At 42.4% G+C, this 25,252-nt stretch overlaps 1 protein-coding gene across 1 annotated transcript in view; it reads right to left on the bottom strand.

Annotated features, from left to right (window-relative positions):
• Positions 1-25,252, bottom strand: part of LOC139446734 (histone deacetylase 6-like) — a 338,991-nt gene that overhangs the window by 8,871 nt on the left and 304,868 nt on the right. The gene's annotated exons all lie outside the window — the stretch shown is intronic.

Below are 25,252 nucleotides of genomic sequence, written 5' to 3'. Positions count from 1 at the left end.
TGAGTGAAGACAAGCAGAAGGTACTGGAGACCTTGTCTGACCTGGATCCACCACAATGAGTGAAGACAAGCAGGAGGTACTGGAGACCTTGTCTGACCTGGATCCACCACAATGAGTGAAGACAAGCAGGAGGTTCTGGAGACCTTGTCTGACCTGGATCCACCACAATGAGTGAAGACAACTGAAAGTTACCTCTACATCAAAATATTTTCAAATGTTCCCCCTTGGGGACTCTGTGTTAGAAGAGGTCCCCAGTCACAAGAGGCGAATAAATAGCTTGGATTATAGCTCACAATATTGACCACTGGATGGTCTGGTTCAGACTTGATTATTTATAGATGAGACGTAATAAGCGCCCAGGGTGCTCTCAAAACCATAGGTGAGGTGAAATGGGGTTTAACGTTGCGTCCACGATTATTGCACTTTTATAGCGACGTGCATGTACGTGTGTGTGTTTGTGTGGCTGCTTGTACTAGTCCGGACTGATGCCGGTTTATAGTGCTAGCTCACTGAGATACCATGGCGCAGTTTAACATGAATACGCCACTCTGACACAATATACTGACTCCGAGCCAACCAGTCCTTGTTTGAGCCCCTTAATGCCGAGCGCCAGACAGGGTAACAACAAGTACCATCTTTGAACGTCTTTTGGTATGATGCGGTCGGGAATCGAACCCCAGACATTCCGCTCTCCGGGTGGACGCTCTACCACTAGACCACAGACACGGTCCCTCAAAATTAGAAACAGGGGGCTCTTATTAGTATATTATTTTGGGGAAAAAACAGAGTTGAAAGATACATTTCATGGTTTATGCTGACAGCCTGAAGTGTTTTTGTACGACAGATATATTTTTCAGGAAATTTAATTGCCCATAATTAAGGGTGCATATAACACATGAGTGGGTATTATAGGAGAATAAATAAGTCTTGTATACATTGATCAATCGGAAGGGGTGTTAATTGGGATTGTTCACTCACCAATATATTAGTAAATGTCGCCGTGGGCGCTTATTAGAGCGGAGCGCTTATAACGTTGAATATGGTACCTGGATATACACACCACCCCAGACCACACCTTACACACACCACACCGCACCGCACCCCAGCACACCCCACCACATCACACCACATCACATCACAACATACACACACTGTACTGAACCACACACCACACCACATCACAATGTACACACCACACCACACCTTACTCACACCACACCACACCGCACCACACCACACCCCACCCCACCAAATCACAACATACACACACTGCACCGAACCACACACCACACCACATCACAATGTACACACCACACCACACCTTACTCACACCACACCACACCGCACCACACCACACCCCACCCCACCAAATCACAACATACACACACTGCACCGAACCACACACCACACCACATCACAACGTACACACCGCACCACCCAAGACCACACCTTACACACACCCCACCACACCGCACCACATCCCACCACACCACATCGCACCCCACCACACCACACCGCAATGCACCCCACCCCACCACACCTCACCACACCCCACCACACCACATCACAACATACACACACCGCACCGCACCACATCACACCACACCACACCACACCGCACCCCACCACACCATACCGCAACGCACCCCACCCCACCACACCACACCACATCACAACATACACACACCGCACCGCACCACAGACTTCCAGATTCTGGTTGTTGAAAATCTGGCAGGTAGGTGGAAAAGTAAAAAAAAGAAAAAAATGAACTTTCAGATTATTTTCCTCCATGTCAGTGTTAACTTCGTAATGATTGACGCATGATGAGTAGCGGTCGAAAAACACAACATATAATAACATTAAACTTCACCACAAAAATACTTAAAAATGTTCCCACCCAACTACACCTAAGGACCACAGACTGATAATGTCTCTCTTCACCTGCCATGTAAACAGTTTAAATACCACCATGTGCTCCAGGCTGCTTCTCCACAGACACAATATCCTTGATGGGGGAGTAACTTGTAAATTCTGCCTCCTGGTATTCTTACACTGAAACCATCCCCTCTGTCAACAGTGCTTTATGAGGGAGTGTTCATCACCATAAACAGTCTGGTCTCTAAATTCTTGACTCATTTTTTGCCACGCTAGATTCGGCGGGAGACTGTGCTCAGTTGGGTCAGGTTGTAAAAGCAGTTGAGGTGAAATGGGGTTTAACGTCGCGTCCAAGATTATTGCACTTATATAGCGATGTGCATGTACGTGTGTGTGTGTTTGTGTGGCTGCTTGTACTAGTCCGGACTGATGCCGATTTATAGTGCTAGCACACTGAGATACCATGCCGCAGTTTAACATGAATACCCCACTCAGACACAGTATACTGACTCCGAGCCGACCAGTCCTTGTTTTAGCCCCTTAATGCCGAGCGCTAGACAGGGTAACAACAAGTACCATCTTTTAACGTCTTTTGGTATGACGCGGTCAGGGATCGAACCCCGGACCTTCCGCTCTCCGGGCGGACGCTCTACCACAAGACCACGGAGGCGGTCTGTAAAAGCAGGAGTTTGTAGTAACTCAGGGAGTGTTCACCACAACAAACAATCTGGTCGTTAATAATTGTTTCATAATTCCACACAGCTTTTCTGTATTCGTTTGTTTATTTGTTTATGTTTGTTTGTTGTTTAACGCCGCACTCAGCAATATTCCAGCTATATGACAGCGGTCTGTAAATAATCAAGTCTGGACCAGACAATCCAGTGATTGACATCATGAGCATCGATCCACACAATTGGGATCGATGACATGCATCAACCAAGTCAGCGAGCCTGACCCTCCGATCCTGTTAGTCGCCTTTTACGTCAAGCAAAGTCGCCTTTTACATCAAGCATGGGTTGCTGAAGACCTATTCTACCCCGGATCTTCATGGGTCTTTTCTGTAATCAGGGAGAATGTGCTCAACTGGCTCAGCCTGTAAGGGTGGAGTCTGCAGTGAGTGAGTGAGTGAGTGAGTGAGTGAGTGAGTGAGTGAGAGTGATTATGACTTTACGTCACTTTCAGCAGAAATGGGCTTCACATATTGTACCCATGTGGGCAATCAAACCCGGGACTTCGACGTGACAAGTGAACACTTAAACCACTCGAATGCCCCACTGCCCCGAGTGATCATGAAATGAGAGTTACCAAGAAAGTCACAGACGTTAAGTCATCCTATTTTAGTTCAGTTGTTAAAAGCAAAATCAGAAAGTCCACTTTTCAATTCTCTTCTATGACATTAAAACATATACTTCTAAATCAGCAGTTACACTACATTTTTACAGCGTTACACTGATTCAGGATCCACGTGACAGTGTCAAATAAGATGCAAAACCACAAAAGATCACGACGCCTTTTCCAAGATAAAAAATAAGATTGGTCTGGCTGTTCCTATTGTGGCAGTCATATCACCCTTTTGGAAATACTTTGTCTAAATTGATAATGATTGTTTCAACCCACACCTAACTTATTGATTTAGGCTGGAAACTGTCTCCCAAATGCCATGTCTCTGAGCCCAGGAAGGACTGAGAAGTCAAAACTTAATCGTAATTTTACAACCACTGCTGAACTCCTAAGATGACGGTAATTTTGTGAAGCCACCACCACCTGTCCAGTGTCCACACAGGAGGGCTGGGACGAGTCCAGATTTACTCCCCGGTTACTTGACCCCTTATTACCCGACTCTACCCGGGTACTTGACCCCTTATAACCCGACCCCTTATTACCCGACCCTACCCGGGTACTTGACCCCTTATTACCCGACCTTACCCAGGTACTTGACCCCTTACTACCCGACCCTACACGGGTACTTGACCCCTTATTACCCGACCCTACCCGGGTACTTGACCCCTTATTACCCGACCCTACCCGGGTACTTGACCCCTTATTACCCGACCCTACACTGGTACTTGACCCCTTACTACCCGACCCTACCCGGGTACTTGACCCCTTAATACCGGACCCTACCTGGGTACTTGACCCCTTAATACCCGACCCTACACTGGTACTTGACCCCTTACTACCCGACCCTACACGGGTACTCGACCCCTTATTACCCGACCCTACCCGGGTACTTGACTCCTTACTACCCGACCCTACCCGGGTACTTGACCCCTTATTACCCGACCCTACACGGGTACTCGACCCCTTACTACCCGACCCTACACGGGTACTTGACCCCTTACTACCCGACCCTACCCCGGTACTTGACCCCTTATTACCCGACCCTACACGGGTACTTGACCCCTTACTACCCGACCCTACCCCGGTACTTGACCCCTTATTACCCGACCCTACGCGGGTACTTGACACCTTATTACCCGACCCTACACGGGTACTTGACCCCTTACTACCCGACCCTACCCGGGCACCTGCTCTAGGTATCAAGGGTTGGGTACAACATGTGCAATTGGGAATTGTGTTCCTGGTGCCTTGGCAAAAAGTATTTAGGTACACATACAAAACGATCTGGTTATGCATACACTGAAGTTGACCAAAACCTTATTGTTATTTAAACATATATAAGTCAGAACGAATGCATGCATAGTCAGAAAGAAATGCGAACATTAGTGACTTGTAGTGTAACCATGGAGCTATAGATCATTTTTGTCTTTAAAACAGTATATCATGTGACTAACCACAGGTCCGGGTAGTCTTGTGGTACCCAGGCCCTACTCAGTACCCACCCAACCTTAGTACCCAAGTACCCGAGATACCCGTCCCAGCACTAATAAATAGACGCTGGAACAACCTACATTCTGCATCAAATATGAACACAAAATGTGAGACCAATGACCCACTAAATATTCAGCTAATTCGCAGGTTCTTGTATTTGCTGAGGGACTATCCTAAACTAATCTTCCAATGTTTCAAAATTATATGGAAACAGAAACGTATTGTGTATGAAAGATGATGAACAACTGCACCATTTGAGCTAAAAATCAAAAACAGAAAATAACAATGACAATTTATAAGTAAAGCATAGCACTAAGTTTGATATGCAGAAATACGCAGTAAAATAAAATCCAAGCTTATCAAATACGCAACGAACATTACAGATACGCTACAAAAATAAAACTTGTGCGTATCATCAAAATATTGTGAAGTAACCCTGCGTATTTGATTAGCAAATCAGTAACTTATTTTGAAATTATAAACAGGCTTCAATCCGTCAACCTTGCCAAACTCCATGATGACAGTTACATCATGATCATTTGCCATCACACTTTCTTGTGGAAGTATCGTGGTATTTTTGAGTCCTATAAAGCTCTCGAACTCACACGACACCAGTTTGCAGGGACTAGATGAATAGTGTTTTTCAATATTTAACTTAAATTCCCACATGTGTAAAAACTAGTGGGTAACAGAAATTTGAATACCCAGATAGAATTACTGATACCCAATGATTTTAAAATGCATGGGTAAAATACCCACAACACCAAAAGCTTATCTGGAGCTCTGCAACAAGAACAAACAGGACTTGTTTAAACATGGAAGTTAAAGGGAACCTGTTCAGTGTAGGAGAGTGAGTAAGTTGGTTTTATTCCTTGAACAGATATTCCTTCATATCCTGGCAAGTAATTGGAAAGTACTGGCCGTAGACATTTAACCTATATAAGCAGGGATGGATGCTGACAGATCATCATCAGTTATAACCTTGGCTACATCCTGCTTGGCAGCAAAGGGACGTAACTCTGCACGGTAAGATGTTCTTAAAGTAACAAGTAACTTTTTCACTAAGAAATAAAGTCAAGATCTCAGCAGAACCAGCAACGTGAGTAACAATCCTTGAAGACGAGGAAATGATCAATAAACACATCAGCAACCATCCTAGGCCATTGTGTGGGGTGGACCCCCCTCCCTGGGACACATCGTCTGACGGGTGTTTATCCTTAAGTCTGTATGAAGGGAAGGTGGAGAGAGTAACAGTTCCACATAACAGAAGTCTGGCCAAGCCTAACGGCAGTAGTTCCAACAGTCTGAAGTCTGGCCATACCCTTCAATATGTGTTGCAGACTGATCTAACATTCATGAACACAGCAATGCTCATAGAAGGGTGAAATGTTTATAGTGAGAACAAGAAAAGAATGTACCTGACTCCCAAATAGTGAACTTGGCGTGTCATGGAAGAGTACTGCACTCTGTCGTGGCAGGAAGTGCAGATACATGTAGCATCATACAATATATAGTGCAGATAGTCTCATACAAGAGATAGTGCAGATAGTGCTGACAGCATGACAACGGATAGTGCAGACAGCATGACACAACGGATAGTGCTGACAGCATGACAACGGATAGTGCTGACAGCATGACAAGGATAGTGCTGAAAGCATGACAAGGATAGTGCTGAAAGCATGACACAACGGATAGTGCTGAAAGTATGACACAACGGATAGTGCTGAAAGCATGACACAACGGATAGTGCTGACAGCATGACAAGGATAGTGCTGAAAGCATGACACATCGGATAGTGCTGAAAGCATGACAAGGATAGTGCTGAAAGCATGACACAACGGATAGTGCTGACAGCATGACAACGGATAGTGCTGACAGCATGACAACAGATAGTGCAGACAGCATGACAACGGCTAGTGCAGACTGCATGACATAACGGATAGTGCGGACAGCATGACCTAACGGATAGTGCAGACTGCATGACATAACAGATAGTGCAGACTGCATCGTATAATGTGACAAACTAATCTGATACACTTGATACAGTGAACTTGGTGTGTCATGGAAGAGTACTTGATATCATGATGCAGTGATCAGATATGAAGAAGGAGGCCACTAGCAGGAACTACTTTTACAAGCTCCATACATCAATGTGATTTCTATAAACCTATTGCCCTAGATTCAGGGGCTTCCTTGATGTATGTGATCGGTGATATCATCCCACATTGCCGCAAATCACTGGGCGGTTTACTCAGTGAGTGTATTCCTACATTACATCTAAAAGCTACTTTAGTAAATCAAAATACAACTAAATCTTCAATTATCTACAAATGACATAATATGATAAAGCAATTATTACCCTTACGTCTTCTTTTTGTAAATATCAAATAGAAGGAGACAAATTATACAATTATACACTAAAGGATAGCATTATACAATTTTTATTGCTAACATGTTTACAGGAAGAAAACAAACAGCTCTGTCATTGGCTACTTTTGGCTACAGTACTACAGCTAGGTTTGGGTGGGTGACCGGGCTTGTGACCGGAGTGGTTTTACATACTAATACATACTCTCTGACCCCACTGATGTTTAGGTAATGGTTTTAAATGTACAGCCAGGTTTGGTAGACTGGCAGTGTTTGGGTGGGTTAAATATACTCTCTGACCCGACTGTTGTTTGTTTTTAAATGTACAGCCAGGTTTGGTAGACAGGCAGTGTTTGGCTGGGTTTAATATACTCTCTGACCCGACTGTTGTTTGTTTTTAAATGTACAGCCAGGTTTGGTAGACTGGCAGTGTTTGGGTGGGTTAAATATACTCTCTGACCCGACTGTTGTTTGTTTTTAAATGTACAGCCAGGTTTGGTAGACAGGCAGTGTTTGGCTGGGTTTAATATACTCTCTGACCCGACTGTTGTTTGTTTTTAAATGTACAGCCAGGTTTGGTAGACAGGCAGTGTTTGGGTGGGTTTAATATACTCTCTGACCCGACTGTTGTTTGTTTTTAAATGTACAGCCAGGTTTGGTAGACAGGCAGTGTTTGGGTGGGTTTAATATACTCTCTGACCCGACTGTTGTTAGGTTTTAAATGTACAGCCAGGTTTGGTAGACAGGCAGTGTTTGGGTGGGTTTAATATACTCTCTGACCCGACTGTTGTTTGTTTTTAAATGTACAGCCAGGTTTGGTAGACAGGCAGTGTTTGGCTGGGTTTAATATACTCTCTGACCCGACTGTTGTTAGGTTTTAAATGTACAGCCAGGTTTGGTAGACAGGCAGTGTTTGGGTGGGTTTAATATACTCTCTGACCCGACTGTTGTTTGGTTTTAAATGTACAGCCAGGTTTGGTAGACCGGCAGTGTTTGGGTGGGTTTAATATACTCTCTGACCCGACTGTTGTTTGGTTTTAAATGTACAGCCAGGTTTGGTAGACAGGCAGTGTTTGGCTGGGTTTAATATACTCTCTGACCCGACTGTTGTTTGCTTCTACTGCCAATCTACCAAACTCAGCTGTACATTTAAACCATTACCTAAACAACAGTGGGGGCAGAGAGTATTTTAAACGCTATTAAAGAACAGAAAATACCCAACAAACACAAGTGGCTGCACTCACGCCTGATTTAAATATTTCAATATCAGTGTCATATCTCCTCAAGCTACTGGTCTTCTCTCCAGTGTAAGCCGATATTGATCTAGAGAGGAAACTAAAGCTGTGAGCTCTCTCACACAATTCTGTGACAAGCTGTGTCGCTCTGGGACTTAACACATTGACATCGTTTCCAAACTGATGGATTATGTTATACAAAAAACTAGTTGAGAGAAAGTCTTATCAGACAATATTTTTTGGACTTAAATCCTCTATCCATAAGTTCTGATTGAAGTGTTGAGAGTATCAGTAATTATACAGAACTATCCTACACTCAGTGAGCAGTGAGCAGTCATTCTACCATGAATTTGGAAAATACTCGATTTTGATTGGTCAATCAAGGGTATCAAATCACAATAAAACCCCTAGCTCTGATTGAAACAGAAAATTTGACCACTGCATCACTGTGGAAACAAATAGTTTTAGAATAGAACTTCTTTCATTGCGCGTTGGGAGGTAAAAAGAACAGGGTACCTTGCTCTACAGTGACAACACAGTATGTTTATCTCCTAATTGAAACCATAATTATATCTGCAAGAACTAGAGTGAGTGAGTGAGTTATATCACGGCGTGTCAGCTTAATGTGGGAGGAAAGCCCGAAGTGATGCAGGTCTAAGACGTTTAACACTTCGGTGAAACCCACGAGCACGGGTATGGTGCTGACAAACCTAGAAACATAATTGGGGCGAACTGGGATTCGAACCCACAACCATAGGTTTCTGGCGTGCCCAAGCGAATCGCAGCGCCTTAGACAACTGGGCACCCGTGCCCCCACAAGAACTAGATGTTCCGCTAGTCAATGGAATTGACCATGAATGGTGAAGACTGTTACATATCATATCTTTTTCAACTTTATTGAGGCATGATGAAAAATAAAAGTTGTCTGAGTAGGTTTTAAGCAAAATTTCTAAAACCATGTCATATGCACTGCAGCTCACCTGATTTTGAAACAGATCAAAATATCAACTACAACAGCAACTTAAAAGTACTGTCATCATTGGTATTCAAGTCTTTTCTGCATATATATTAAGGACTAAATATAAATGACAAAACCCTTTCATAACATATCCCTTCCAAAGCTTAACCAATTCCGGCTACTGTAAACAGCTTTATTTCTGCGCCGTTAAAATATTGCGAATACCACACCAAAGACAATACTGCGACGAGATATTTTTGCGAGTTGCCATGTTGAGATGACCCCTCGATTACAAAACAATGGACAGCTTCTCTCCGAAGCTAGTTAATCTGAATTGGCCGGAAAGTTGACCGGAAGGGATTGCAAGGGGTAACAGTGACACTAATTGTTCTGTTTACACTGTCATTTGTGATGTATTGTGTGACTATTCTGCATTCATTTGTGTTTTTTACTAATTGAGTAACTTGTGGTTTTGGTTGATGATTTCAACATTTGATGACGTGTTGCAATGAATAAAGTATGTATGCATTATTTATACTTATTTTTGTGTTTTTAATTTTTGCGATTGAGTCTCGTTCGCAAAACTCGCAATAATAAAACGGTCGCAAAAAATTCCCTGTTTACAGTATATCATGAGCATGTGCGTATGAATCACCAAAATCACCAGATGTGAACAAAATATGATGTCTTCAAAACAAGAACCACACGTTTGTTTCTTTGTTTTTTTGTTGTTTAACGCTGCACTCAGCAATATTCCAACTATATGACGGTGGTCTGTAAATAATCAAGTCTGGACCAGACAATCCAGTGATTGACATCATGAGCATCGATCCACATAATTGGATAATAACTGCCGATCCCATTAGTCACCTTTTACGACAAGCATAGTCGCCTTTCACGGCAAGCATGGGTTGCTAAAGACCTATTCTACCCCGGATCTTCACGGGTCGGAACCACAAATGCCAAAATTCAGCTCGGTCTGGCCATTTGAGGAATAGCCTTCCCATAGCCAGTAAAATGCCTTGGAGGTGTGGCACCTTTAACACTTCCTGATCACAGGGTCTGAAGGAAATAGCCAAGATTGAAATCAACAAGCTTGCATTTGTGTATCTTTATCGAATTGGCCTCTGTGAAATGAACACGCAATTGCTGCAGATTGATTTTTCCATGGATCAAGTTTCTCACATTAAAATGCCATCAAGTCTAGAAATCTGCGTCCTAAACAAACACGGATTTAACTTTTTTAAAGCGCCATATTGGGTGGCATAATGGGAATGGTCTTCGTCATGTTGAAGTAAGAGGACTATTTCACTTCATGCGTAATAGACACCTGATTGATTGACATTTACAACTGAAATACACATCAAGCAGTTGGGAGCAACCCAGATTTGTAACCAATCCTTAAATGATAGCTTCGCCCCTGAACTTCAAGAGAGAACAGCCTATCCAGTCTATAGAAGTTTCAATAAATCTCTCTGACAGTTTAATGAATATTTCATTAACACTTGAATTGATTTCATCATCCAGTTCATTGCAATAAAGTCTTGCCCAGACCAATAAAAATTAGCACAGAACAGGTTAAGCCAAATAACTGGAAAAATATTAAGTTTTTGCAAAAACTATAATGAGACAATTTCCCCTATAACCTTGCTCTGTCTGCTCCGTCTCACATGGGGATTTGTCAAGCCTTGTGTCTGTGGAGGAGAGTCACGCTACAATATGTGGATCCGCTTCCGTGGTCTAGTGGTAGAGCGTCAGCCCGGGTTCGATCCCCAGCCGCGTCATACCAAAAGACGTTAAAAGATGGTACTTGTTGTTACCCTGTCTGGCGCTCGGCATTAAGGGGCTAAAACAAGGATTGGTCGGCTCGGAGTCAATATACTGTGTCTGAGTGGGGTATTCATGTTAAACTGCGGCATGATATCTCAGTGAGCTAGAGCTATAAATCAGCATCAGTCTGGACTAGTACAAGCAGTCACACACACAAACACACACACACACACATACACGTGCATGCACGACACTATATAAGTGCAATAATCTTGGAGGCGACGTTAAACCCCCTTTCACCTCACCTCACAATATGTGGAGTCAAGGGCAAGCATTCATCACAGGATAGAAGGCATATAAAACTGTATCAGTATTTGCAAGAGACATTATTGCTCAGCCCGTTCTGGCAAAGTGGAGGCAGTATCCGTCTGGTTGTTTCAGAGACCTTGAACCAGTAAAACATGATGACAGATAACTGATGGGGCAACACGTCACGCCATAAGCTCACTTGCATCCTCGGTTCAGGTTTCTTTGCCCTTTCACGAACAGTCACCAAAAGAAAGGCCTAACTCAAAGAAATTAATGACCCAGTTCCAAAAAATCTTCACTGACAAGATTAATGCTTTATCAATAAGGACATGGAAATTGCGTGTTTTGGTCCTCCGAGTCTTTCTTCTTTATCAACACCAGTTTCACAACGGATCCCCATCATTTCGCTGAATCCGTCTTTTGTTTTTTACCAACAGTTCTGATAAATAGGGTCGAGGTAAAGCAGAACATGCTTATGGTCAACGCTGTGAAATTCTTCCCTGGTATACAAAGATACAATGCTGCAAAGAATATGGATTTTAGAGTTGTCACATATTGTCTAATTGGTGATAGGATATTGTTCTAAGTTGCCACATATTGTCTAGTTGGTGATAGGATATAGTTTTAAGTTGCCACATATTGTTCTAGTTGCCACATATTGTCTAGTTGCCACATATTGTCTAGTTGGTGATAGGATATAGTTTTAAGTTGCCACATAGTGTCTAGTTGGTGATAGGATATAGTCTTAAGTTGCCACATATTGTCTAGTTGGTGATAGGATATAGTTTTAAGTTGCCACATAATTGTCTAGTTGGTGATAGGATATTGTTCTAAGTTGCCACATATTGTCTAGTTGGTGATAAAATATTGCTCCTAGGTGCCACATATTGTCTGGTTGGTGATAGGATATTGTTCTAAGTTGCCACATATTGTCTAGTTGGTGATAGGATATTGTTCTAAGTTGCCACATATTGTCTAGTTGGTGATAGGATATGGTTCTAAGTTGCCACATATTGTCTAGTTGGTGATAGGATATAGTTCTAAGTTGCCACATATTGTCTAGTTGGTGATAGGATATAGTTCTAAGTTGCCACATGTTGTCTAGTTGGTGATAGGATATTGTTCTAGTTGCCACATATTGTCTAGTTGGTGACATAATATAGTTCTAAGTTGCCACATATTGTCTAGTTGGTGATAGGATATAGTTCTAAGTTGCCACATATTGTCTAGATGGTGATACGATATTGTTCTAGTTGCCACATGTTGTCTAGTTGGTGATAGGATATTGTTCTAGTTGCCACATATTGTCTAGTTGGTGATAGGATATAGTTCTAAGTTGCCACAAATTGTCTAGTTGGTGATAGGATATAGTTCTAAGTTGCCACATATTGTCTAGTTGGTGATAGGATATAGTTCTAAGTTGCAATATAATTGTCTAGTTGGTGATAGAATATAGTTCTAGTTGCCATATATTGTTCTAGTTGCCACATATTGTCTAGTTGGTGATAGGATATGGTTCTAAGTTGCCACATATTGTCTAGTTGGTGATAGGATATGGTTCTAAGTTGCCACATATTGTCTAGTTGGTGATAGGATATAGTTCTAAGTTGCCACATATTGTCTAGTTGGTGATAGGATATAGTTCTAAGTTGCCACATATTGTCTAGTTGGTGATAGGATATGGTTCTAAGTACCCCGTGGCGGTCAGATAGCCTAGTGGTTAAAGCGTTCACTCATCACGCCGAAGACCCGGGTTTCGATTCCTGACATAGGTACAATGAGTGAAGCCTATTTCTGGTGCCTCCGCCATGATATTGCTGGAATATTGCTAAAAGCGGCGTAAAACAATACTCACTCACTCTGCCCTTTCTTTAAGTTGAAGAGATAATGTCACGGTATTTGACTGATTGATTGACACAGATGTGTAGGTGACAATCCCACAAGGGCTTTGTCCTCCTCCTTCATCTAACCTGACCTCATTGGTCAGTCTTAATGAAGACCATCCACGCTTTGGTCAAAAGGTCATCTCGATACAGTTAAATACCAGCAAGACAATCTATCGTACCTTAAAATGACACAGGTTGTGTGGTCTGGTCTTTCATTAGCGTTACTTGAACGCTACAATCAATCATTCTCCCCTTGTTTTATACAACACTGGAGCCAAACTTCTGGATCTGCTGCAGAAGAAGTGAATGATATGGATGAGTCCTTAGACATTTTTTCTCGAACATTGTGTTTAGTAGAAGATATTGAACACAAGAAGCAGCAGAAACACTGACTAGAGTCTTTATACCTTGAAGTGTGGAACATGGCAAGACTTGATGCTGTTATCTCAAGCGACCGCATGACAGAAACAAAATGAAACACAGACAGGTGTAGGAAATTAACCTTCTCCATAAACCACATCGCAAAGACAAAGATGCACAGATGCACCAAACAAGCATGAAATACTCATATACCCACCAATATGACATGTCCAGTTGTGTGCAAGGCTAGAAATTTTAACAGTTTTCAAGATCTGCTCTGGAAACGAGCACTACTGCCATTTTCAGTCAAAGTAACAGTTGTTGCTATGGAAAATCGAAAAACATCTTTTCATAAACCACAAACTAAAAGGCACCAGTTTACCACTAGACCTATCCATGTGCCAAGTTTGGTTAAGATAACTCTCATGGTTTTTGATTTCTGCTCCGGAAACGAAACACGACAGACAGACGGAAGGACAGACAGCACCATTTGTATTTTCCCCTTCCACTTTGTGGTGGGGGATAATAGACGTCAATTGAAACCAAGGTCCTTAGCGGATTGTTTGAAATCCACATATCCGGTATCAATTCCAGGAACTATTGTCATTTTCTGCTATTCCCCTTCAGTCAGCACAACCTAATCAGTGTGGGACAAAAGTAGCCATTGTTTGACCATTCGGACAGCTTGAGATGGCCACTCACAATTCATCTCTGAAGAGCAAGCCTGGGGATTCAAGTCCTGTGACAATCAGTCCTTCAAGGTCACAGAGGTCACAGATGGTCCGATCCATATCACCAGTGAGTGGACGCCAGTTCGGGTAGACTTGCACAAGTCTCTGAGGCAATAATCATTAGTTTAAATATTAATTTCTAGATAATATAAATATTAAGAACAAGTTGTCGAGTTCTACTACTGTCCACATATCTAGACTTGCTTTAGACTAACATCTAGTCTCTGAAATGAACATATCGATCAGAAAAAAAATAGTTGTTAAATTACTTTAATAAAAGTTTAATAAAAAGGAGCCCGTGACTCTTTTCATTTCCTGATACTGCAGAAATCTAGACTTGCAAAACATTATAGACTTGCATGGGCTGTATTTGATATATTTGTATCAGGGCCTGTAAGACAGACTAGACTTGCCTATCAGGAGGATAGAATTACTAAACATCCAAGGACTTTCTTTCAGTGCAGCCTTGGAGCAAGGCTGCAGCTCAGGAAGCTTGTCAGACTGACCAGTGGGCAATGGAAGCGATCTGGACACAGGATCACGGTGGGCCACATCTTCTGTGGTGACCCTCCAGTCAAGAGATGTATCTAATGACAGCTCTGTCTAAACGGCTCAGACAAAAACAGTCACGTGTGAAGCTTCACTGGTCGTGATCCCGGAGTAATGATCCAATAAACAGCTGGAGCTATTATCCTGCATGTTTTTTTCTCGACAGGTTGATGACCTGCAAGTGTATGGCAACAAATCCAGCCCAGAAATAACAGCTACCTGGATCAATGAGGCAGCAGTGAGCTTAACGCCCCCGTCTACAGTATTTCAGCTATATCACTGAAAGTAGTCCATCAGCTTGATGGGAAAATAACCCAAAATATCAACGACTATAGACACAGGTCGCGCGGGTGAAACCCATTAATATTATCAGGCATGGTGCTGAGAAACCACAAATCAGGTTGAATCTAGATTTGAACCCACAATCAGTGGATCCTGGCATGTCTAAGGGATGCAACTCTTCAGAGATCTGGGGTGCCTTGTAATAATGTACTCAGAAAGTAGTATACTCAGTGAAAACAGAATGCAAGATCCTGGCACATCTAGGGGAAACAACTCTTCATAATTATCTGTGGTGACTGGTAATAATATACTCGTAAAGTGTAAACAGTATGTTAGATCATCAGAATTTCTCGATATTTGATAATTGAAATAAAATCCTATACATGCAATCCTAGAAACAGCATTGTTGCACTCTGATGTAGAGTTTCCGTTCTAGAATGTACAAGACCGCTCTACAACACACAGAGTAACAAGGAAGTTCGAAAACCCTGAACATGTCATCTCTTGCTAATTCACATTGACTAAAATTCAAAATCACAGACTTCTTCAAATGGATAGCTTTGATCTTCTTAAAACAAAATTGAATTTGTAAATTTCAATTTCCCCTGCATGTTTTCAATCTCATCAACATATTCCATCGCCAGCGGCTCTGAAAGGTGTTCTCCGTCTGTCACCAAACTGGAACATCATCAAAAACTATTGGCACCTGAAACACAGAGGTTGTTGGCATAGTAACCCTTTCAGTGCTTCATCAAAGTACTCTCTTGGCCACAATCACCCAGATTTCTGAAAGTTTGTGTAAGGCCCTCTGATCTCTCAAACAGCAGGATGACAGAGAGAATACACTCGGAGACGTCTCTTTGAAGTATTCCCAGTAATTGGCGGAAAGTGTGAGGAATGGAATTGAAGTCTTTTCATTGCAAATGACTTCATGGATTTCATATTATCATATCGTCTCCCCAGCCCAGATTTACCCTGTTACGGAGGCTGATGATCATATCAAACTCTCACAGATGCATGTTTCTCACAGGGGTTTGAACTCATGTGTAAATGTTATTAAATTTTCAAAATTCATTATAAACCTTTCCTCTGAAAGGACTGTGTCGATGTCATTTTAAATGTCCACATGAGGATATTATTATCATTTGTCATAGGTAACAAGCAAATCTGTTATTTAACATGATAGGCTGGCATAGGGCCTGTATCGCTCACCTGGATATTTACGCTATCATGACAAAATATAAATTTGCATTGTACATGTATATAATACTGTAAATATTTTGTAATTTTGACTTTGTAAGCATTTAAAATGGGTGGATGGCAAATCTGACAGCTTGAACGTGTATTTCTCTAGATACAAATGTAGCATAAAGATCTGCACCGTTTCCACGTTATGATCCAGGATCTAAGTTTCTAGAGGCACAGCTGGACCCCAGGGCGAATCCTATTGGCATAAATGTTTTATTCTCTTCATAACAAACAAATGTATACAATGTATCTGTTTATTATAGGGTGGGGATAATATCGGTTTGCATGTTATGGTCAAGGGTCTAACTCCTTTGTGAGTGTCGGACAGATGAACAGAAGGGTCAGTCCTGGTAGCATATGTGCATTCCTCTCATTATACTCAGCAATTGTACATATGGTTATACGGCGGGGATCTTAACTGTGTCCAAGTTATAAACTTTTTTTGGCCCCTGGGAATACTTCCAACCAAATATGGTTGATGTCCATCTATTAGTTCCAGAGAAGAAGTTGTTTAAAGCAATATAGCCAAGTTACCCCTATTTGGCCCCGCCTCTCAGCCCCTTGGGGGGTCAGCCCCACCGTATGTACAATTTTGACTTTTCACCACAGGATAATGCTTACAACCAAATATGGTTGATATCTATTTCTTAGTTTCCGAAAAGTCACTTAAAGCAATACAGCCAAATTACCCCTATTTGGCCCCTCCCCTCAGCCCCTCCATTTGTACAATTGTGAATCCCCACCACCTAGGGATGCTTCCAGTCAAATTTCGTTAATATCCATTTTGTTAATATCCATTTCGTGGTTCAGAAGAAGTAGCTGTTTGAATAAATTGTTGACGTACCGACGACGGACGGACGATGGACGCCAAGGTATGGCATAAGCTCACCTTGGTCCTACAATAATAAAGACTGATTCATATTTGGGGCAAGGCAAGTGTTCATAAGTGTGACACTTGCACACCTGACAACGAACAACTGCAACAGATCCTTGCTACAGCAGAGATCCTTGCTACAGCAGAGATCCTTGCTACAGCAGAGATCCTAGCTACAACAGAGATCCTTGCTACAGAAGAGATCCTTGCTACAACAGAGATCCTTGCTACAGCAGAGATTTTGCTACAACAGAGATCCATGCTACAGCAGAGATTCTTGCTACAGCAGAAATCCTTGCTACAGCAGAGATCCTTGCTACAGCAGAGATCCTTTCTACAGCAGAGATCCTTTCTACAGCAGAGATCTTTGCTACAGCAGAGATCCTTGCTACAGCAGGGATCCCTGCTACAGCAGACATCCTTGATACAACAGGGGGCACGGGTGGCCCTGTCGTCTAGGGCGCCGCGATTCGTTGTGCAGAGTTGCGTCCCTTGGGGACACCAGAAACCTATGATTGTGGGTTTGAATCCTGGTTCGCCACGATTATGTTTCTAGGTTTGTCTGCACCATACCCGGGCTTGTGGTTTTCACCGAAGTGGTAAAAGTCTGACACCTGCATCACTTCAGGCTTTCCTCCCACATTAAGCTGATGCGCCTTGACTTAAAAGAATACTGTTAAAAGCGGCGTTAAACCCAACCCACTCACTCACTGATACAACACAGATCCTCTGCAGGTATGCAGGTTGTACATGTTTTCGGGTTTTTGAAACCACCGGCACAGGAACGTTGATAAACCACTGATTTCTGGAACACCCTAGCCACCATCGCAATGGAGGAATTGTACGCTGAACATCCAGTCATGGTGTCTTTAGACCATTGGAGCAACTCAGACCCTCTCCAAATCTATGGAAGGAAGAACTGTTTGGGATTCAAAAATAACTTCAGATACTCAAGGTCATTTTGACACAAACAGAAATCTTTCCCCAGGTCATGTAATTATTCTTTCAGATATCCATTTTATGATCTGTAACTACATATACTCGAGATTAATGCCAAGTGATGGTTCCCTCGGTCCATCAATATCTGTACAAGATTGTGCAGAGTCAATAGTTATGAAAGTACTTTCAGGCGGTAGATATTTTCACATCGGCACAGTTGATTTAATGATAAGCCTCAGAAGAGAATCCATTTCAGTGACTTTAATTTCAGACTGACACACAATCTCATATTTACTCCCCTGACTTTGTGTTTGGTTGAATGTCTGGGGTGTACACAGTCAGCACTTAAAGAAGCCCTGAGTATCTCGTCAAACACTCCCGCCATCAATAGGGAGCAAGTCGCTTCCATCTATGTGTGGAGGCAGCGAAGCTAGATCTGGGCATTGGAACAAACATGAATCCATTTCAAAATATGTTGATGACATGAATTACCACCTGATGGAGTGTCAAGATCGTGACAGAATAATTTTGGTCATATGAAGTTGGGTGTTCTCAGATTTGCAATGACGTGTTTTCCTACTGTAGGGTTGAGTGAAACTGGGACACTGAGAGTAGGCTGGATGAGTGAACAAGTTATGCTTCTGTGAGTGAGTGAGTGAGTGAGTGAGTGAGTGACACAACATCATGTATTGACACAGGAGTAGCGAGCAAGCGAGTATTGTTTTACGCCGCTTTTAGCAATATTCCAGCAATCTCACGGCGGGCATCCAGAAATGGGCTTAATACATTGTACCCATGTCGGGAATCGAACCCAGGTCTTCGGCATGACAGCGAACGCTTTAACCACTAGGCTACCCGACCGCCCCGACACAGGAGTAGAGATATATAATCACTCAAGACTGAAGCCCTGTAAATAAAATACACATGACTAGTTGTTCTGTGGACGTCGTTCCATGAAGGTGGCTGTGATGTCCATGTAATTCATTGCTGGATTCTGAAGGTAAAAATAGCTGTAAAGCTACCATTGGCAACACAAAGACTTCAGCCAACTTATTGTCCTGTTGTTGAGTCCTGTGGCACATAGTAGAGTGAGTGAGTGAGTGAGTGATGGTGTTTGGAAGAGTGAGAGAGTGTGGATGAGTGAGTGAGTGAGTGAGTGAGTGAGTGAGTGAGTGAGAGAGCGAGTGATACGGTTTTGGATTTCATCCCGTTATTCATGTACACATATCAATCACTGTTTAGTATGCACAAACTTGGTTGATTATATATACAGTGTTTGTTTGTTTGTTGTTTAACGCCGCACTCAGCAATATTCCAGCTATACAACGGTGGTCTGTAAGAAATCAAATCTGGACCACACAATCCAGTGATTGACAACATGAGCATCGATCTACGCAAAAGGGGTCGATGACATGCATCAACCAAGTCAGCGAGCCTGACCACCCGATCCCATTAGACGCCTCTTACGACAAGCATAGTCGCCTTTTACGGCAAACATGGGTTGCTGAAGACCTATTCTACCCCGGGTCTTCACGGGCCTTTACCATGTATTACTGTAAGAAAGTACTAATCCACCATCAACATTTCAAAACAATTGTGGATATTGATATTTTGTACTCAAAACTCATACATAAGAAATTAATAAAATTACCCCCCACCCCCCAGACATTCATGGAAAAAATGTGTCTCGTGTCATCATGTCACCACGGAAACTTATCACGTCACCTCTGGCAACCTCAGCAACACCTTCCTTTCAACAATACAACTTGGTTAATCAAGACAATTAGACATTGTTTGGAATAAATATCTCCAGGGGAGACGCCAGTTGTTGTTTCAGGAATAGTTATTGTCATCAGGATTAAACTGGTGATTGGGTAAAACATTTATTTCTTGTTCTGTTTGGGTGAGAAATCATTTATAACCATATTTCATTATACAGAATTTGTTACTTGTGTATATAGTAAAGTTGTTGATACCTTTTAAATAATCTTTTGACGCCGATACTAGTCCCTAATCATTGGACAGACCTCAAAATTTACATTTTTACCAAGTAGCCATATGTCTACAAGTATTTGTTTTCCAGGTAGCCAGTGGTAAAATTATGAGGTCAAGCCAATAGTGAAGGTAGCCAAAAGCACAATTATCTTTAATCAAATAACTATTGTATTAATAATTTAAGTACAAGTCATAGCACTAGTCTTGGAATTGTATATTAGTGAAAACTGTAGATCTACTTGATTTTTGTTATTTGTGACTGGAACAATGATACAATTTATGTAGTAGATTATATAGGTATGTACTAATTACATTAATATTTATGTATTTTGGGTCACTGTCGACTTTCGGAGGAATTATTTGGGAGTACAATTATTAGCAGACATGTTTTCCAAGATCAGCTGTTATTTATTTTTGTGTCTTCATATGTGTAGCAATAGAATTTAGTCGCCACAAGATATTTTCAAGGTCATTTGGCTACATCTGAATTTTAGACAGTAGACAAATTGAATAGAAGCAACTTTGAGGCCTGTTGGATCATGTTTTTGGACCGCCACATTTACAACGTGGGTTGTGGTGTCAAACTGACACGGTAAATACTCAGATAATGGCTTTATATGGACGTCAACAAGCACACACCCATTCCACTGCCACCCCCACCCATTTCACCCCATCCCCACCCATTTCACCCCACCCCCACCCATTTCACCCCACGCATGCACGCATGGATGCACGCACGCATGGACGCACGCATGGACGCACGCATGGACGCACGCACGCACGCACGCACGCACGCACTGGCACCTCCTCCCCTATCAATGACCAGTCTCTAATATTTATCAACACTTCTCATCATGTTGACTTCAATATCAGTGAGATGGACTGGTAATTTATTTATAGGGAGGGCGAATCCTTAAAAAATGTCACCAGTACTTTTTAAAATTTTTATGCAACACTATTTTATTTACGTAACAGCAAAATATACCACAGCCCTAAGACCAATCTGACACCCTCCCCCTCCCATAATGACTGACCAGTCCCTTAATCAAGCCGCGTGTTATTTTCAAATGACCTTGACCATCAAACATACACTGTTCGAAATTAAGCATAAAAGTCAAGTGGTCCTTTTCACAATCCAAATGTTAAAAGTTAAATATTTTGGGGCACAGAGATTCTAACACTGCCGCGGCAAACCTCAAGTGGCCTGGACCCCTTGATTACGAAGACTGGCATACTTGCAGGACAATATACAGTATGATGTGAGGGTCCATCTGTATTCATTAGGAGGGTCGTGTTGTTGTGAGAGCCTTCACCCTCGGAGCATTAACTCCATTCCAAATTGAACTATGTGTACGACTGCAGACAGGCTACGTTTAGGAGGCGAATAAATCCAATCTTCCTGTATTGGAGCACTTATTGGGTCAAATCTGGTAATGACTCAACTATTAGAATCTTTATAGGATTGGTGTGAGCCTTGGTACAATAGAGGACTGCCCTGCCTATTGTCTGTGTACAAGGATACCTTGCTAATACAGGATGGGGGCCATGGGGGCACTCTGGGTTAGGCCTTATATCTTTTGTTGGTTGGTTTACGAGATTGACCAACCTTTTGACAAAATAAAATGGTAAGAAAAATGCGCCGTTCAGAAAAATACATATAAAAAATTGCAAGTTTCGCTATCTATCTGTGATGGTGAGACTTGTTTTATGGCTCATAGAAGTACTAAACTGTGAGTTTAAAATTATTAATATTTTTTTCCGACTACATGTACCTGTATTTTAGGTCAAATATTTGGCTAAACAACTTATCATTAAGTATAAGGCCTGTGACTCCAAGCAACCTCTGCTTGTCATAAGAGGCGACAGAATGGATTGGGTGGTCAGGCTCGGAGAATTGGTTGACAGGGGGTTGTCATACTCCGATGGCGTGGGTCGGTGCTCACAATATCAATCACTGGATTACAGATACAGATTCAAGTTTGTCAGAATGTTGTGATATTGCAGGAATATTTCAAAGGGTGGTGTTAAACTACAAACAAGAAGAAAATACTACCAGATGACACGCAATCCCCTGAAACAGCACAACTATACAAATTGAAAATTAGGTCTTTTTTCTTGAAGCAAACTTTATAGCTCTTAGAAACAGGCACTGGCTATAAACAGAGAGGTTTTTGTAAAAATTTGAATACTCCCTTAATGCGATCGTTTTGCTCTATCTTGGACGGTAAGGGAAACAGATCCTGCTTCTATTACCTCGATACCCTCGTGTTTACAGGACTGTTCTTGAGAAACTGCCTTGATGTACCTGTCTTTACAATGATCCTTGCCCCATAACTGCTTGCAGACAACCAGGCCAGCAGCGAGCAGGCCACAAATCACAGACTTTCTCAGACGGTATTGTCAACTGACAGATCTTAAACCTTCCACAAATTGTCCCCTGCTCCATTTAGCTAAATCACATCAGATTCCTGTTCAAGTTGCAACACATAAACCAGTCATCCAGGCCGGACTTTTTGCAGTGTATTTACATACAGGAATACCAGGGCTGATACAAACGCCAAGCTTGACTGCCAGTTTTCCTCCAAGTTCATTTATCAGCACATGACTGTCATCACTGAACTCAAGTCAAGGTTAATGGACGAAGTATCTCAAGGATGTTCACAACATATTACTGTTGGGTAGTTCCATTCTGTAGTGTGAAAGTGGATTAAATTACATGTATCACTGGGACGTTTGTCTAACCTCCAAGATATCAGGACCTGATACATCATTGGTTTTGGTGTTGGTTGGTGTTGGTGGGTGCTGGTTGGTGTTGGTTGGTGTTGGTTGGTGCTGGTGGGTGTTGGTGGGTGTTGGTGGGTGTTGCTTGGTGTTGGTTGGTGTTGGTGGGTGTTGGTGGGTGTTGGTTGGTGTTGGTTGGTGTTGGTGGGTGTTAGTTGGTGTTGGTGGGTGATGGTTGGTGTTGGTTGGTGTTGGTGGGTGTTGGTTGGTGTTGGTGGGTGATGGTGGGTGTTGGTTGGTGTTGGTGGGTGATGGTGGGTGATGGTGGGTGTTGGTGGGTGTTGGTGGGTGTTGGTTGGTGTTGGTGGGTGTTGGTTGGTGTTGGTTGGTGTTGGTTGGTGTTGGTTGGTGTTGGTTTTGATGTTGGTTGGTGTTGTTTGGTGTTCGTTGATATTGGTTTTGATGTATTGGTTTTGGTGACTTGGTATTGGTATCGGTGGTTGCATTTTGGTATTTGTGTTGGTATTGGTTGGTTGGTGTTGGTGTTGGTGTTGGACTGATTCTGTTAGTATTGGCGTGTTGGTGATGATGATAATGTTACTAGACTGACATCGAGTTTAGTGTTTTTGGTATTGGCGGTGATGTTTGGCAGTGTGGTTTTGGGGGAGGGGAGGGGGGAGGGCAGGGTGATTGAAAAAGGTAGGGGTAATAGAATGGGTTGTGGGACTTGGTTGTATGGGGTTGTGAAAGTGATATTACCATCTTGACTGACACCAAGTATTGGGGGCGCTGACTGAAGGTGGTAGGAGGCCATGTCAGGCATATGTACACTGGGGTGTGAAGGTGTTGGAGTTGGTGCTGGTGGCTTAATGTCAGTGTTGGTGGGTGTTGGTTGGTGTTGGTGTTGGTGTTGGTGTTGGTTTTGGTGTTGGTTGGTGTTGGTTTTGGTGTTGGTTTTGGTGTTGGTTGGTGTTGGTTTTGGTGTTGGTTGATATTGGTTTTGGTGTTGGTTGGTGTTGGTTTTGGTGTTGGTTGATATTAGTTTTGGTGTTGGTTTTGGTGTTGGTTTTGGTGTTGGTTGGTGTTGGTTTTGGTGTGGTTTTGGTGTTGGTTGATATTGGTTTTGGTGTTGGTTTTGGTGTTGTTGGTGTTGGTTTTGGTGTTGGTTGATATTCGTTTTGGTGTTGGTTTTGGTGTTGGTTGGTGTTGGTTGATATTGGTTTTGGTGTTGGTTGGTGTTGGTTGATATTGGTTTTGGTGTTGGTTGGTGTTGGTTGATATTGGTTTTGGTGTTGGTTGGTGTTGGTTGATATTGGTTTTGGTGAGTTAGTGTTGGTGTCGGTTGTGGTGTGTTTGCATTTTGGTATTGGTGTTGGCATTTGTGTTGGTTTTGGTGTTGGTTTTGGTGTTGGTTGGTGTTGGTTGATATTGGTTTTGGTGTTGGTTGGTGTTGGTTGATATTGGTTTTGGTGTTGGTTGGTGTTGGTTGATATTGGTTTTGGTGTTGGTTGGTGTTGGTTGATATTGGTTTTGGTGTTGGTTGGTGTTGGTTGATATTGGTTTTGGTGAGTTAGTGTTGGTGTCGGTTGTGGTGTGTTTGCATTTTGGTATCGGTGGTTGCATTTTGGTATTTGTGTTGGTATTGGTTGGTTGGTGTTGGTGTTGGTGTTGGACTGATTCTGTTAGTATTGGCGTGTTGGTGATGATGATAATGTTACTAGACTGACATCGAGTTTAGTGTTTTTGGTATTGGCGGTGATGTTTGGCAGTGTGGTTTTGGGGGAGGGGAGGGGGGAGGGCAGGGTGATTGAAAAAGGTAGGGGTAATAGAATGGGTTGTGGGACTTGGTTGTATGGGGTTGTGAAAGTGATATTACCATCTTGACTGACACCAAGTATTGGGGGCGCTGACTGAAGGTGGTAGGAGGCCATGTCAGGCATATGTACACTGGGGTGTGAAGGTGTTGGAGTTGGTGCTGGTGGCTTAATGTCAATGTTGGTGGGTGTTGGTTGGTGTTGGTGTTGGTGTTGGTGTTGGTTTTGGTGTTGGTTGGTGTTGGTTTTGGTTTTGGTGTTGGTTTTGGTGTTGGTTGGTGTTGGTTTTGGTGTTGGTTGATATTGGTTTTGGTGTTGGTTGGTGTTGGTTTTGGTGTTGGTTGATATTAGTTTTGGTGTTGGTTTTGGTGTTGGTTGGTGTTGGTTTTGGTGTGGTTTTGGTGTTGGTTGATATTGGTTTTGGTGTTGGTTTTGGTGTTGTTGGTGTTGGTTTTGGTGTTGGTTGATATTCGTTTTGGTGTTGGTTTTGGTGTTGGTTGGTGTTGG

This window comes from Haliotis cracherodii, unplaced genomic scaffold (genome assembly GCF_022045235.1).
Source record: "Haliotis cracherodii isolate W230 unplaced genomic scaffold, xgHalCrac1.p SCAF_6, whole genome shotgun sequence".
Classification (NCBI taxonomy): Eukaryota; Metazoa; Mollusca; class Gastropoda; order Lepetellida; family Haliotidae; genus Haliotis; species Haliotis cracherodii.
This window is presented reverse-complemented; position numbering and strand designations above follow the sequence as displayed.